Source organism: Scardinius erythrophthalmus (genome assembly GCF_964197995.2).
Source record: "Scardinius erythrophthalmus genome assembly, chromosome: 8".
Classification (NCBI taxonomy): domain Eukaryota; kingdom Metazoa; phylum Chordata; class Actinopteri; order Cypriniformes; family Leuciscidae; genus Scardinius; species Scardinius erythrophthalmus.
In genome coordinates, this window is record NC_138228.1 from 8,422,042 (window position 1) to 8,439,720 (window position 17,679).

The following is a 17,679-nucleotide window of genomic DNA, read 5'->3' on the forward strand; positions in this document are numbered from 1 at the left end:
GTAGTTTGGAGGTGTATCTCACACATACAAAATATTAAGGTATGAGAGGCTATGCTATAATGCGCTCACATTTTATTTACAAGGTAGTACGGCCCTTAAGTGCCATAGTACTTTTATACACTTAATAAATAATACAAATAATGCCTTGTGCACGTCTGAAAACGTGGAAAAACCTGATCATTTCGAATCTCGTATAAATGTGTCATCCTTTTTTTTATTATTGATCTCATAACTTGATCTTCCAGTAAAATGGCTGACTTCTCTCTGGTGACATAAGCCGGACCCAATCATTTAGTCCGCCTCTCCACATTCGACCTCAAGCTTGCATTCAGATCTGCCTCCATTTTTGAGAGCAGCATCTACATCTCAAAACCCAATCAACAACCGATGGATAGAACCAAGTCCCCGCTCTATATTTTTCCTTTCCCAATAATCTGTTATACTCGGATGTACATGGCTGTGCATCTATTTTTTGCAACTGCCATGACAAACTTCATTGCGACTATTGACATTTACATTTCTAAATTAACCTTTCTTTTTATTCGCATTTTTATCCTTTCTATCAACTGTCAAAATCTTTACACAGGATTGTGGGTTATCACAGACAGCGAAGGATACATCAATGCTGCATTGACTGCAGGAACTGAAGTTACACAAACATCAGATTTGGACATGCCAGCTACTGGAAACTATATTGTGTACTCTCGTGCAACTGAAACACTGCATCCAGGACTGAAGGTTTACAGAATTGTGGTTATGCATGGCTAGTTCTACTAAACTCTAATACTACTAAACTAGGAGAACGTATGTGTGGCATGTGATGCTGTAAATCTGACTCAGTCTGCTGTGGAGTAATAATAAGGATGCTCTCGTAAAACGGCATTCATATGCAAATATATTCGGCGCGTGTCCACGTACGCGTGCAAGCGTGCGCTCAGAGGCTTCCCTGCCGCCGTGGCTCATTCCTGACCTGTTGAATCCTGTTCTGGCCCACTGGAGACACACTTTGCTCAATCTAATAATTACTATGTGTTTCTATGACAAAACACTCCACATTCCACTTTTTTTCTCTGCTGATGTTATCGTTCTTGGGAAATACAAGTTTGCATGAAACATACACCCTATAGCAATAGGGTAGTAGTCATAGATGTACTGTAAGTGCTGCTCAGGGTGGTTCCTGTGCTTTCCATGTTTTCATGCCTGCACTGAGTACTCGTCTCTGATTGGGGTCGCCGTGGAAACAGGGCAATGGTTCAATGTGGCTCCTGTCCGCACAGGTAAAACACGCGATGTGGCTTTGATGAATCAACCTGTTGTTTACACAGCTGCACATTCTTTCTCTCACTCTTTCCTCGATAACTCGAAACAATGTAATCACATAGATCGTGTTCATTTGAAAAGTTTGCCAAATGTCAACAAGGAGGACAGGCACACTGAAATTTCGGCTGCCAAAAATTGTCTAGATACGTCGTCATTTATTTTTTTTTTTTCAGTGAAATAGAGAAAATAGGCCAAAACATTGACAAGATATCAATGCTGTTAATGCCAAAACTAAGGCCCTGTTTACACCTGGTATTTTTGGTCAACCGGATCTCAAGTAGATGAGGGAGACACATTCCCGTGGTGTTTTGATCCATCTCTTTTATCAACTTTCAACCACTTCTGTCCTGATTTCTTTGAGGGGAGGTTCTATGGGTGTGTAAATGTATGGGGGGGTTTCAGATCTTTCGAACTAATGGACTAAATAAGCTCACGCAATTTACATATGCACACGACCGGAGACGACGGAAAGAGTTCCGGAGTGATTTCACTGTTTTATATGATTTGGTTGTAACCACATACATGAATAATAATAAAATGATGTGTGGAAAAGAAACTGACGGCAGTCTTAGTGAGTTTGTTAATTATATGATGCAGTGACCAGTTTAGCACTGCTGCAGTTCCTATTACAGTTTCCCCTGCATGTTGATTATTAGGGACAAGAAAATGTATTAATTGTCAAATTCAAATGATGTTTTAGTCATTTTTGACAGTATGAGTTAGTTTAATTTGTTGATAGATCGATCTTTAATCTAGTTAAAGATTTAATGCACTGAGCACTGCTGTGGTTAATATAATAACACTCTCCAACAGCATAATGTTACTTTTAATTCTTTTAATATATCACTTGTGATTGTATTTTCTATAGATATGGCCAGACGTGCAGTCTACCAATAACATTAGGGCGACAGTGCTGGGAACACCCACAAGCAGCATCACAGTACAGAGACTAGCGACATACAGTGACAAAGTCCACGGAAGTGGACAAGCTCAAAACATTTTAGACCCCATTTACACCTGTATTTAGTGTAGTCCACTTGTAATCCGATTGACCCAAATGCATCTTAAAACCAGGTGTAAACAGGGCCTAACTTAAAATATTATGTAAAATAATATAACAAATGTATTGAAATATATAAAAACATATATTGAATAATGTAAAAAAGAAAATTATAAAACATGTAAAAAATGTAATAATAAAATTAAATATAGTTATTCCAAATGACACCTATTTCAGTAAAAGTTAAAATATTACTGTAAAGTATGATGTGGCGAGCAGGACGAAGCCAAGGTTTTGTTTATATGTGGTGGCAGTCGTCCATGAGGGGCTGCCGCTGCCGCCTTTACTTTCGCTTTGTTGTTGGTTTATTTTATGATTATTAAAGAGTTGAATGTTCGCCGGTTCCAGACTCCTCCTTCCCATAACAACTAACCTCGTTACATATGATAAAAATATGTTTTAAAACCTATAAAATTTATTTATAAAAAATAATCCATTGTAAAGGTATACAAGACTAACACAAACAGCTTCCATTTTGAACTTTATCCTGAGGGTTAAGAGCATAAAAGTCCAGATGATGGCCACTATATGAAAGGACTGGTGCACTTACTGCATCCTCAACATTTTACAGCTCCTTCCCCCTTCACTGCCAGAGGCCTACAAGCTCAAGAGTCCAACATATCCAACATCAAACACACACATCTATCACACAAACACCACGCTGAGCCTGTACAGCTGATGATGTCATCAGCCTTAGGCCACGCTTACGCATCATCAGCGCATGTCAGGCTCCATCCAACAACAAGAGAGAGCGCACGTCACCAGAGACCATGGGAGGGAAATGACAAAACAGGACAGAGGAAAGGATAAAAAGGTTGGGACACGATAGACAGATTATGGCTTAAGGACAAATTAGAATGATGTTTTACAATCTGTCGTACGATATGTATAATCTAAATAGCTGCAGAATTACTGTGTCCCATTTCTGATGAATGCAAGTAAGATCACATAGGACTGTCTTTGACTGAGGAAGGCTGAAATACACCGATATTAAAAGCAACATATACGAAATTCCAGTCAACTAGTCCATTACTTGGACAAGTGTAACAGAATTCCACTTGAATGTTAGACTTGTAACAGAAATCAGGGCTGGAAATTTACAATCAAATTATTTAATAGCAAATTATAGTATTTTTCTTTCTAGTTTTAGTAAGGCATATTGCAATTTCATTCACCCATGATGTACAAATACAATTTAGGATGACTACTAAGACAGGGCATTTGAATGATGGAGTTTGGTATGGAGGAAAATATTCAGAATTTATTATTATACATTTTTGTTTTATTATAAATAACATACAATATAAAATTAAATAAAACATTAGGAAATTGATTTATTTTCTATTATCTGTATACACACTACTGTTCTAAAGTTTGGGGTCAGTAAGATTTTTTTTTTTTAAAGAAATTATTATTTTTATTCAGCAAAGATGCATTAAACTAATCAAAAGTGACTTAATATAAATTGTAATAATATTTGACATAATAAAGATACGTCTTTCAAAAACATAAAAAATCTTACCGACCCCAACGATAATGTATGTTACATATGAAAACTACATTCAATTGCAGCAAACACACATAATGTAAATGTACAGTTGTGCCCGTACACACCTAAAAAGACATCAAGTATATCATGTAAACCTAGTCTATATTCCCTATCAGCTTGACTATTCGTTCGGATAATCCAATGGTTAGATGATTTTGAAAACGTAGTTTTGTACATCCCTACATTTTTCACCTACAAAATGTACTAATTGCCATTCCGTTTCTTTATACATCATCTGTCGAGTCTTTGACCATGGAATGTTTCAACTTTTGGAATTTTATGAGTCAATATCCCACATCTAAAATTTGAATGAAACATAGCAATACTATAACTAACTACTCAATCTATTCAATCTATTCACTATTCAATCTGCAAAATTCCTGCACACACAACCCACACTGACACTGGCCTAAGGGTCAGACTGTGTTTCCGTGGTTACCAGCCCCAAAGGACAGCACAAGAGGAGAGGAGAGTAGCAGCGAAGGGAGAGGAGACTCCAGTTCTTCTGATAAGAGACTCGGAGCAGCGAGTTCCACATTCTCCTACCACCATCCATCAGCTCAGGTCACACAACACTGATCCTGCATGTGTCCTCACCTCTGACCCCGCTCATCACTCACGCTAACACAACGTTTATCTCTGCCACACACGGCTCTCCTGAAACACATTCACCCTGATGCCTCATACCAAAGCTTTTCATTTTCAGAGGATAATGCTTTAAACTACTTTATCAGGCTACTGAACTGATGGATGGGGCCCAGAGAGGAGCACTGTACTTTGTGGGGAATAAATGGCTGATCATGCTGCCAAAAACAGGTAGGTACACATGTCTACTCAACAGCAGGCTATACATTTCAGACCACTTCAATTAACATCCACAGGGAGAAGGGGGGGTGGGGGGATTGAGAAGATGGATGAAGAGGATGAGGGATAGCAGACATAGATAAAGAACACTAATGATTCTTAAGAGGTCGAACTGAGAGATAGGGTTACATGTTTTTACAATTTAAATAAGTGTTTTCTATTATTCCTGGGATAGCAAAGCTGAATTTTCAGTCTTCAGTATCTCATGGTCCTTCAAAAATCATTCTAATATGCAGATTTGATGCTCAAGTAACATTTCTTATTATTATCAATGCTGAAAACAGTTGTGCTGCTTAATATTCTTATGGAGGAAACCAAGATATTTTTTTGGGATTCTTTGATCAAGAAAGTTCAATAAAACATATATTTGATATTGAACTCTTTTGTAACATTATAAATGTCTTTACTGTCACTTTTGACCAATTTAATGTATCCCTGATGAATAAAATGATTGATTTCTTTCAACAGCAAAAAACTGACACCAAACTTTTAGACGGTAGAGTAGTATAGAATAAAACATAGTTATTTCGGTCCAAAACACTAATTCATTGATTTGTTTAACCCAGCATTTAATTTAAATGTTTTAGAAGAAAAAAAAGAAAAAAAAATTACATAAGCTTTAAATAGATATTAGTTAAACATTTTCTTTGTTTTCATTTGGTGAAAAAACTTTGTGAAAAAACTATTTCGATTAAAGGTACAATATGTAAGAATTTTGTATCAAAATATCCAAAAACCACTTGCACAGTGTTATATATTTCTTTAAATTGTATACTTACCTTATCCTAAATGTTTCCAAGACTTTGTAAATTCAGAGAAATTCACAATTTTAAAAAGTGCCCTATCCCTGTTCACTTGTCGCCTGTCAATTAAGTAATATCCGCGTTATCCCTGGTTTCCGCTTGTACTGCCATAGTAACCATGGCGACAGACGTGGACAACTGCGTAGTGCATAAAGTCTCGCGACACGCTGTTGTTATTTCGTTCAAACATTATGGATCATTGCAAGCAGACTTTGGGACAGAAGGAGAACTAAAACGAGGATCAATATCGGCGTGGCGTTTTCGAGATGTGTTTCACTAACGTTAGACCAAAGTGAAACAGCGCTGCGTTACCTCACAAGTTTAATTCATCAAATAAACTGACCTGTGTGAGTATTAATTCAGCAGTTGCGTGTAGTTCGGTAGAATTAAATGTCCTTATTCCTTATTATATCCGTCTATATCTGTCTAAGAGATCTGTCTCTTATTAGCAATCGCGACCTGCTTCATACCTCAGTCATGTTAAAAAACATGAATGTTTTCACTCATCCATAAACATTATTAGATCCATCAGCAAGTCCAATCATTCCACTTATCACTGCGTCATCAACCGACGCCTTTGTTATTGTAAGAGGTTAGCGACCCCTAGTGGCGAATTTTTTTTTACATATTGTAGCTTTAAAACAGGATCTTTAGTATTTATCATCACACATTTTAAATCTAACATTGGCAACACTATACATTTTATGTGACTGATTAAAAAAAAAAATTCCATTTCAGGGCAAATACAAAAATATTTAAATCAATAAAATTAGATTTTTTTTTTATCACCCAGCCATGTGTGATAAAAAAAGCAGTGGCTTCCATACAGTTGATGGGATTACTGCTGGATTATGAAACGCTGATGTCTTATCAATAAAACAGAGGTCAGAAATATGTGTGCTCTGGTCTGATCATTGCACTTCCTGTCAGCCTGTGGCTGTGGAGCGTTGAGTTCTTCTGAGTGGATCTGGGGAATAGAGAATAGCGCCATGAGCCAGTGTGTCTGTGTGGTGTCAGATGTGTTGCCTTCACACAAATACACACTCTCTCACACACACACAGATTGAGAGAGATAGACAGAGAGAGAGAAAAAGAGAGAGAGAGTGTATCTCCTCTCCAGAACATGGAGATTGACAGCTCAGACACTGTCCAGCTATTTGTTCCACTAACTCACAGTCAAGCTCTCCCAGCGGGCAAAAGCAGCTCAAATAACAACACATTCGACTATAAGGATCCAAACAAACTCACAAAAACACATGAAGATAGAGGAAATGACAAATGTAAAAATACACACACATACATACATACCAATAGTACTCTCACATACACGTTTCTTCAAGTATGGTTACACTGATGGGTTGATTACAATTAAATTATTATTTACTTTCAATTGTTTTTTGCTACTTTTCAAACGCTATTAATATATAATTCAGAGAACATATTTGAAGTAAAATGAGACTTGTAATGTGTGACAAAAAATTAAATAAAATTCAGGATGCATATATAAATGTTTTATTTATTTTTTGGCCAAAAATATTCTTTAATTGTGTGTATTGAGAATGAATAATGTGCAGGCAGTGAAATTAGCCTTAGCCAGACAAAATAATCTGTAATTGTATTCTAAAATCATAGGTCATTTCCAGCACAGTGCACCCAGACACAAACAGACATCCACACATGTTTGTCCGTGATGCGTGCACACACACACACACACACACACACACACACACACACACACACACACACACACACACACACACACACACACACACACACACACACACACACACACACACACACACACACACACACACACACACACACACACACACACACACACACACACACATCAGCTGGAATAAGCATCACTGTGCATGCTGGGAGCAGTGAAAAAACCAGGAGAGAAGGAACAGTGTTTCCTCTGAGAGAAGACAAGCTTTTTATACCCTCTCGGAAGTGGAGTAGGCTAATTAGAAAAGCAGGCCTACTTAAATCATATTAATAACAGCCATACTACCAGTACTCACTCAGAGAACAAGCAAGAATGTGTGAGATCCACATCCTAACCCTTCAGATACCCCAACACAGTATAATATACAGAGTCTCCAACTACTGCTTTAATCGAGGACGATCAGGAGATATTTGAGATAAACAGTGTTTGCTAAGAAAAGCATCGCCATTATTCATGCTCATGCTAACCCTCAGAATTAAACTTCAGGGCATAATTTATCCCACACCATTTTTGCTAGAGACATGGAGAGGTGTGCAATCAGACCATAGGTCAGCAATCAGACCTATGGTGCTTGTTAAGTGCACATTAAAGTTATAATTCACCCAACAATTAAAATGTTGTCATAATTTACTCACTCTCAAGTTGTTTCAAATTCTTATTCTTCAAAATAATATTATTTTTTATTCAGCACACATGCACACACATATGCAGACAAATGCTTTGGCTAAACAATGTACAATTTGTCACGCCAATAAAGCTCATTTGAATTAAACTAGAGAGAGAGAGAGAGAGAGAGAGAGAGAGAGAGAGAGAGAGAGAGAGAGAGAGAGAGAGAGAGAGAGAGAGAGAGAGCGTGTGAGAGCGAGGGAAGGGGGAGCGGGTTATTCCTGAGGGTGTGAGACCAACGGCAATTTGAAGGTCACCTCCAGTCAGCTTAAAGAGAGACCAACTCTCCATCCATCACTTCAAATGGCTGTGGACACTTCACCGATGGACGAGAAAGAGAGGTATGCACTCAAACAGAGGGATTCAAATCCTTCCCATGATCCCAAACACAAACCTCGACAAGCAGTTCATTCTCTTTGTGCCTACTATTATTCCACCAACTGCTTGTATCCTTGTTTCAATCAGCTGTTTGGTCGCAAAGCAAATAGTCGGACAAGGCTCCGCATGCTCGCAGCGGCTTATTGCGTGCAAATCCTTTTCTCATCCCGCCAAACACTATCCCGATGTAATACCTGTAATATGTCAAATCCGTGGTTGCACAACTTCCGAGTCAGCAACTATGGAAACACAAACTGAGACTCAAGGGAAACGATTTCATTAAGATTCCACTCACCGATGAAAGTACCCCATCCAGACTCCTATCGGCCAATCATGTCACGCTCCGAGGCTGAACTCTACACTCCCCGAGAGCGAATAAAAGCATCAATTACACACAATGACATATCGCCTAATCTAGACTTAGTAGGACAGAATATGTCATGTATTTTCATTTGTCCACACTTCTCTGCTTCTATTTGACATAATTAGACTTACAGATGGAGGTTAACACAGAACATACACAAACACCAACTGTCCACTGCCAAATGCCCTTCAGGGCTTGTGCTGGTTGCCACTGAAAATCTTACATTTATGATGTTGTTCATCCATTTTTATGTCTTGCAAACCTAAAGTCCCCCTGTAGTCAATAACTGTATCCCTTCAAACTCATCTTTAATTACCAAAATGGCATATTTAAAAGTTTTTTCCTGTGATTTTATTTTTTTAATTCATGCCTTAAAATAGCTTGAATGTAACTCTACACCCTTAATTTATTTAGTATACAGAACCATGAATATGCAAATGAGCCTCTCCACTCACTCATACAGGGTCATCTATTTATTCGATATATCAGAAAGGTAGTCCATTTTATGTATCACTCTCTACAACATCGGACACAAAACGGTAATTAATATGATTAGCCTTTTGCCTGACTATGTTATCAAACAGCAAATAATGTGTTGATAATAATACACAAAAGATGTTCCTGTTCCCCTTTTAAAAATCAGCATCCTTACAAACCTACAACTTAGAACGTCAGTGGAGATATGCATATAGTTCATCATAACATCATCATGTAGGGCTACATCATATACATAATTGACCTGCTATATGTACCCGATTTTTCATATCAGCAGAAAAATATACAGGGATAACATGGCTTCTCTTGAGACTCCCCTGCTTCAGAGCATAATGATGATATGCTAAAGCCCGCCCACATGTTGACGTGATTGGCTACAAGTTAGTTTATGACGTAAGAAACTCCGGGAATTTAACAACACGTTTTTGAGACTGTCTTTTTTTCACTGCAGCTTTAAAGGTCCCGTATTATGCCCCTTTTCACAAGATGTAAAATAAGTCTCTGATGTCCCCAGAGTGTGTATGTGAAGTTTCAGCTCAAAATACCCAACAGATCATTTTTTACAGCATGTTTAAATTGTCAATTTTTTGGGTCACAGAAAATCGCCCAGGGGGCGGAGCTTCATGAGCTCGCGCTCAGTCTGTCAGGACTATTTTTTACAGTCTATGGTCAGGACCTATTTTTTACAGTATATGTTCAGGACAATTTCATCTCACGGAATGATGATAATATCAGAAACTCTCAGTAACGGTGTTCATTTCGAGTCGGACAATAATGTCTACAGAGTCAGAGTGCTGTATAGAGATGAAACAGGTATAGTTTAGTAGTTTAATTACAGTTATTATTATAACGTATTTGTCATCTGCTTGTATGTATCCATTATTTATTAATAGCCTACAAGTCTGCTGTCTGAATGATGATCAAACATACTGATGAGTTTAATAAAGTTTATTGTACATCACACAAAAGATGAAGCGTCAGTTTTACTTCAGAAAATCACCGTAAGAGCTGAGTAAACACAGTAAGTTATAAGAAGTGCGCAAGTACATAAACGAATTTCGGTAGAGCATTCCTGTGGGCGGAGGTTAGTCAAAAAACGGTTCTACTGACGTCATTAAAGAAGGAAGTAGAGGGATGTAGTCCAAACGGGCCGTTCACTGTAGGCGACTTCTGTTAAATAAAATATCTCGCTTGGCATTGAACTTTGAGCTTTATAATTTTACAGATATTATTTATGCTCTAACAACAACATTACACACTAACTAAAGTCTGAAACATGGGATCACGAAGAACGGGACCTTTAAGGAGAAAAACTCAGCAATGGTGTTGACTTATGAATTTGCACATGGTTTGTCTTAAAGCATATTAAAAATTCATAATAACAAAGACATAACCAACATTAAAAACCTGATTTTCAGCATTTGGTTTTCTGTGATCTATTCAACATTGTTGTTGCAAATTATTTTGGTTTGTCAAAATCTGATGTGTCACCAGGATAATGTCATCTAGTTGGCTTGCATAGATTAAGTTATGTTGAATTTGCAAAAATGGCTTTGATATTCTTCAGCAAGAATGTGTTGAAAACTAAAAAACGAACAGTGATGTTTTTAATCGTATGTCCATCAGTTTTTGGACTTTTGGAAAATAACTCAAACAGGTTTGGAGCGACATGAGGGTAAATAAATAATGACAGAACTCTTTAAGACTCAAGTTGATTAGTTGTTTAGGCAATTCGACAAATAGAATATGTTTTGGACATAGAATAAGTTTTGCACATCCCTAGAATGTGCACAAGGTGGAAATGAAATATGTCTGTAAGTACATCATAATTTCCTGTTCTGTGCTCCCTTGACAGGCTTCATGTTCCTGTTTCATTCCACATATACATAAACACGGTCCCATTCATACTGTCCGAGCCCCTATACTGACACAGTCAAACTAGAGAAGAACACAAACTAGAGCCTGATTTACAAGACAAGAACCAAGCGTAAACTCAGGAATTCACCGCCTACGGCAACATTTTCTTTGATAGTCTGCTTGTCCTGACCTGTTGGCTCGCTGCGAGTGTCAGTCCTCACTGTTCAGCACATGCTCATTGTGTATCAAGGCAATTTTAGCCAGGGCTGTTCTAGTTTTATAGTGCTTAATGCCTAAAACAAACTTGTGAACACAAATGAACAACACATCATCACACATTAATTTTTTTGTGTTCATCAAACACATTAACACAAATGCTTTTACTGTATCTGCGCAAACCTGATTTCATGCAGAGCATAAACAGCCTCCTTTTAAATGTCACAGCAGAGAAATATTAGAGATGCATGATCTATTGGTTCCGTACTGGTTATCGATATCAGTCAGTATTAAAAAATGTTGGTGCATGTGAATTTCATCTGTATATATAAACTGTAAACAGACCATAAATAAATGTAAACCAATGAAGCTGTGAACATTTCTGTAGAGAACGAATGTGCATGTGTTTTTGCTCCGGTGTGAGTGGTACACCCCACAGCAGGCCACTCATCCACTGAAAAACAATTTGATTTTGCTGGAGTGATGGACAGATGAGGACACACAAGTGGACAAGAGAAAAAAAGGAGAGGCTGGTTTGACCTCTACAGTACACATATACAGTGCAACAATTAGTAAAAATTAAAATAATAATAGTAGGCTAAATCTAAAACCATAATTAATAAAAAATATTTTCTGTTAAATGAAATACAGCTGAAAATAGAAATATTTTATTACAAATGTAACATTTTAAAAACTTAAAATGAAAATTTTATATTTAGCCTTGGCAACAAACTGAAATAAAATAAGTTTAAGCTGAAGTACTAAAATTACTAAACCTGAAAAAAGAAAGGTAAATAGAAATATTTAAACAAAACATAAACTAATGAAAATGACAAACGAGCAATGCAAAAATAACTAAAACAAACTCAAATTAAAATAAAAACTAAATATATATAAATATATAAAGCTCATTATACATACTAAAATAGTATATAAATAATACTATCATAAGACTCATGTGACCCCAAAATGTATTTAGACATGAAAAAAAAATCTGAATGTCACTGTTACAAATGATGCAAACAAATTATGCTAATCATCTTTAATTCTAATGTCTAAAGACATTCATACAATTTAAGTGTGGCATAAAAATAATTTTTGAGGCCATTGTGTATCTGAGCAGGCACATAGAGTTCAGGTATTTTTCCAAATTTAATCTCAAATCTATATGCAGACATGCTCCACTGACAGCAAAGTGCAGGAGAGACCCCCTCCACCCCCCTTCCCCCCCAAGTCCACTCATGGAGAAATAATGTCTGGATGGTCTGACCAGCATCAGATGAAACCCAATCAAAGCTCTTTCACACATGCAGCTTTCTCCGCCTTATTGCCGTCAAGGCAGGATGGAAGAAAGAACTGTTCAAACTATATCTGGCCACATGGAAATGTCACCGTTCAAATGGTTTCTTCCATTTGATGCATCTGTATTTATTAATGCAGACAATTTTTGAGTCTTGAAAGTGGGCGGAGCATGGAAAACATGTCACGGCACACGAGACAACGTCACACCAAAATGACCTACATTTGGATAATGGATTTAGATGGTGAGTTGTGCACGCACAAACACAAGCACACAACTTCCCCATCTGTAGGAATCTACTCCTGAACTTTCTCCATTAGGCAGGATCTAGTGGATTACTGGGGGCAACATCCAACGTCTGAGAATGATGGGTATTCAAGACTGAAAGTAGCTGGAGAATGGAGTGAACCAACACTCAGAAAGAACAGTCTTTGATCATATCTTTGAAAATAAAAAACAGCTCAGATTTGTGAGCGCAGAGCACTGAATCATTTCATGCTAAGTGAATATGCATACTTGCAAACCAAAAATATTGACAAGAGTCTGATTACTAAAACAGACATCATGCATCACATAAAGCAGTTATATATCAGATATAATGGTGTTGGGTAACTGAGTAACAAAGGAATATTCAGGATTAAAGCATCATCCCATGATCACCAGAGAAAATTATTTTGACTATATGACAAGGGATATATATGGACCAAGTATTTTATAATGTTTTAAACTTAAATTACTCTGTAAAAAAAATTGTAAATGTTAAATTGTCTAAATTGTTTTAAGGTGGTTTTAAGCTGGAACTACTTTTCTAGGCACATAAACCCAGTTCTGGTTCTGCATCTGACAGTGATGCACCAAAATGTCAGCAAACGAAAACATTTGTCTGAAATGGCAAAACAGTTGTGACGTTTAATCAGTGCTTAACAGTCATTAGGTTGATCAGTAACACATTATACTTGACAAGAAAGTAGAAAGACTAAACTAGTATTTTCTTGTAAAAAGTACTCTAATAATCTTCCTAGTTTCTCTAAATAGTACTTTGAGGACAGTTATGGCACATGATCTAATATGAAAAACTATCCAGGTTTACAGGCTTTACACTGACACTGAGGAATAAAAAATCATCTTTTGGAAATTGAACTTAATGCCTTAATTAAAATCTTTTGGAAAAATCCAACCTTTAAGGACACCAATTTTCTATTGCATCTGCATTACTGAAAACAAGATTATTGGTTGTTTGTACAAACTTTGCGATGAGTTGGTAATCGACAGCTTGCACATGTTATTGATAACTTGTATTTAACCAGAAAAATCCCTTTAATACATTATGGTTGTATTCTTATCAAGTATTTTCAGACTTTGAATTAGGTACCACTAGGGTTGTGCCGATAGACGATAGTATCGTGTATCGACGATAGACAGAGATATCGCCGATGGCAGATGCCTTTGACGATATCAATACGATAACTGGCTCGTTTTCCTATTAATGTATTAAATCATTATTATTATTATGAAGCTATTTACAATTATATTTGCCTTGCCTAAATTCATAACAATAACCACACTTGCGACATCACATAACCACACATGCGACGTCACCGACGCGCGCGTATGAGGACTCCTCAAAGAAAATATTTTTAAAACAGACTAAAAAAAACTACATCCCACAACGAAATTTAATTGCAAGGTGAACCATTCACAAATTGCCAAGAGTGCTTGTTTTAACAGACGCATCATTCTTATACAGAGCCAAGATGAAGACGCGGCATCGTGGTTCGTCAGTAGCCTATTTTGTTTCCATAGCACATTAACAAAATATTTAATGACAGTAAAAACACTAAAAACAGTACAATTACAAAATATTAATTATAATAATAATATCAATAAAATTATATAGGCCGCCTAGGCCTAATAAAGTTACACGAAGCATCTGTTGAAATCACAAGCAAAAATCACAAGTTAAAATCACAAGCAACTTCGAACTTGTTTAACAAGAAATATTCTTCAATTTTTTTCACTGTCAATAATGTAAATCCACAAGAGAAATATTAAAGGTGCCATATGTAACAATTGAGGTAAAAATATCCCAAAAATGAGCTACACACATCAAAAGAATGAGAAGAAATAAGGGCGATGATGTCATTAAAAAAATGTCAAGTTATAGTGCTGCAGAGATATCAACCTTAATTAGCATTAGCATTACTAGCCACGGCCCTACAGGTGTCGTAATACCAGTTTCGGCCATGGGAGGCGGTATACGGGCAACATAACCACCAGCCAAACATGCAATACACGAATAACTCGCACGGCTTGTGGGCGTACTTGAACCTGATGTGGAAAGTACAGCCCACTACTACATTTCAGTTCAGGGAAGAGAGCGGAAGGATGGCTGAAGCCCTTGGCAAGAGACCCCTACCACCACCCGCTGCAGGGAAAAAACCGCGCTCTGAAGCACAAATAAAATCTCAAAAAGCTATCCGCCACACTGGCGGGTGAACGATCATACCAAAATATGACATTTTAAGCGCGCACGCGCTCTTCTGCCTCTAAGAACTAGCAGAGAGAGAGAGCGAGCCCCGGCCGCGCGCGCGCGCACTCACTCACTATATTCAGAGCGGTCAAGTTTCCCCGTACTTTTTGACAAGCGTCCTTGACAGGGCGGCCAGAGCTTCTTTGCAGCTCAAGTCGGCGGCGGTGTATACAGTTTTAGTAACGCTCTATCTGTTGACGGCGCTGAGGAAAAAGCTCCCGCCACTGGAAGAAGCTGTCGCCGCCCATTTGTGTCCTCCTGCGCACCCATCAAAGCCGTGCAGAACGTCTTCAGCACTCACGGATCGCGCATACTCCGCCGCTGGCCAGGCTGCTTCTGCTTTACACACCCTGGACGCACGAAACGTAACGGAAAACATTGCAAGGTGTAATGAGACCGAATGTTTTTTGGTGACTAATGATAACTTAGCTAGAAGTGGTATTGCTAATGAAAATCAAACTTGATATATGCTGCTAAATTAGCTTCAGGCGGGCAGCGTAACACTCTAAATAGATGTTGTCCCTATTTTAACTTGTATATGTGCAGCTAAGAAGGTAGGGGCGGAGCATAGACCAATTCACTTTCTGGAGGTATACTGCCCCCATCTGGTATGGAATGTGGAGTATGACTTGATTTTTTTTTGCCAGACATGACATATGGCACCTTTAAGCCAGTAAATTAAGATGCTGTAGCCTACCGTTAGGCTATATCCACCGTCGTCTCTGAGAGAACGCGCCGTTAATGCAGTGAAAGCGCAGTCCGTTTCTGCTTTCACTTTCAGGGAATGAGCGCGTTTACATGCACGTTATTAACTCGATTATGCTGAATAAACTGACAATGCATGTGGTCATGTAAACGGATTAACCCATTTTCCTTTATCAGAGTCAAGTCATAAGTAAGTACCGATCGACTTTTAGATTTTTGCCTCTGATTTCTCCCGGCATTTAAAACCCGCGTTATTTGGGCTTATTGAAGTGCGGTGCGCATAAGTGAAGTGCATCCAGACAGAGGAGGACATATCGCAGACTCCGACTCTTTCTTGACCCAATGAATTAAAACGTGTTTTCATGATCTCGTGCAGAAGCAGCCTACAGTCAAAATGCTGCATCTGTAACGGCATGAGAGGATAATGTGTGTCCGTAAATTTCCCGCTGACATGTTGAAATATACAAGAATGGTCAGATACAAGAATGATTAGGATCTTTTTTTTTTTTTTTTTTTACCTCACTATACCAGGAAATAACCTGATTTAGCCTATTAATAAACACTCCACCTTTGCTAGCAAAATAGAAAAAGATTCTCATTTAAAACGTAGTAATAAAACAAGCAAATTGATGAGTAAATAAGTAAGCCCCGCCCCCCTCGCGATAATATCGTGTATCGCCGATCTCACAGGCTGACGATAGGACGATATGAAAATGGAGCATATCGCGCAACCCTAGGTACCACATTAGGCGGCCTCTTTTTCACTCTCTGCATTTGTTTATCTAGCTGTTCTGCAGTCAACATTGCCCACTCTTCTCCCTGTGTCCATTAGTGAGCATGTAATTAGCATTCCAGCAAAACTCCCTTAACGAGCCCTCATCCGAGCATACACACACACGCATAACTAAACACCACATACAAGCACATAAACTGTATCTCATATATACACACAAGTTCAGCAGCCAGTTAGGACAAAGGAATGGTCCATTTCCTAACCCATTACACAGAGTTAAGTGTAGGACCGCTGAGAGATGGTGAAATGATGATGATGGTCAGAAAACTCACATGATCATGTCTTGTTCTTAAGACCTCCTCTAGTCTGACCAGTACAAGAGTAAATCCGGGCCAAGAACGCTCTGTAATCATGCTGTGCCGAATCAAGCTCAAGTGAAAATATAGCTAACCGGAACCTCTCCTTCTAGGAACCGTTCTTAGAACCATTCGTCCCGATGGTGGAAAAACTTTGGAAAGGTTTCCACAGTTCTTCCATGAATTTAGGCCGTCTCAATTGCTTTTGACCCTTCATATAATGACTGACTCGATAGTGGTAAAATTAGATCTCTGTGTGGACCGTACCATCTGTTTTAGGACTCCTTGTTCATATAAAAACCTCAGTCTATTATAATAATATTTGCAAAAGGAGTTTTTGGACAGCCATAATGTATACTTCAGTGGCACACTAAACCAAAACTGAATAGGCTAACCATTGTAAAGCAAAATACGTTTACACAGTACTATATCTTCAAAAGTTTGGGTCATTAAGGATGTGTTCACACTTGTAGTTCGGTTCGCTTGGTTCATTTGGTCCGGACCAAAAAAAAAAAAAAAAACACGAACACTGGTTTAACACCGAACCTAAATGCATAGGGATATGTTCACAACATGATTGGTCAGCTTTTATGACGTATATTTTGTGACGGAACTTACCGAACATCTAAACCAATGCGGTGTGCTGGGCTAAATGCGCTCGTTGTGTGTGCATAGCCTGCATATGATGGTAGTTTGATCAGCTGAGAATTCATGAAGAGTTTATCAAATGTGTAAAGGAGTCAAAACAGCG

General features: G+C 38.0%; 1 protein-coding gene across 2 annotated transcripts in view; it reads right to left on the reverse strand.

Moving 5' to 3' along the window:
- bcar1 (BCAR1 scaffold protein, Cas family member) overlaps positions 1-17,679 on the reverse strand; it is a 93,721-nt gene that overhangs the window by 60,792 nt on the left and 15,250 nt on the right. The window lies entirely within an intron of this gene.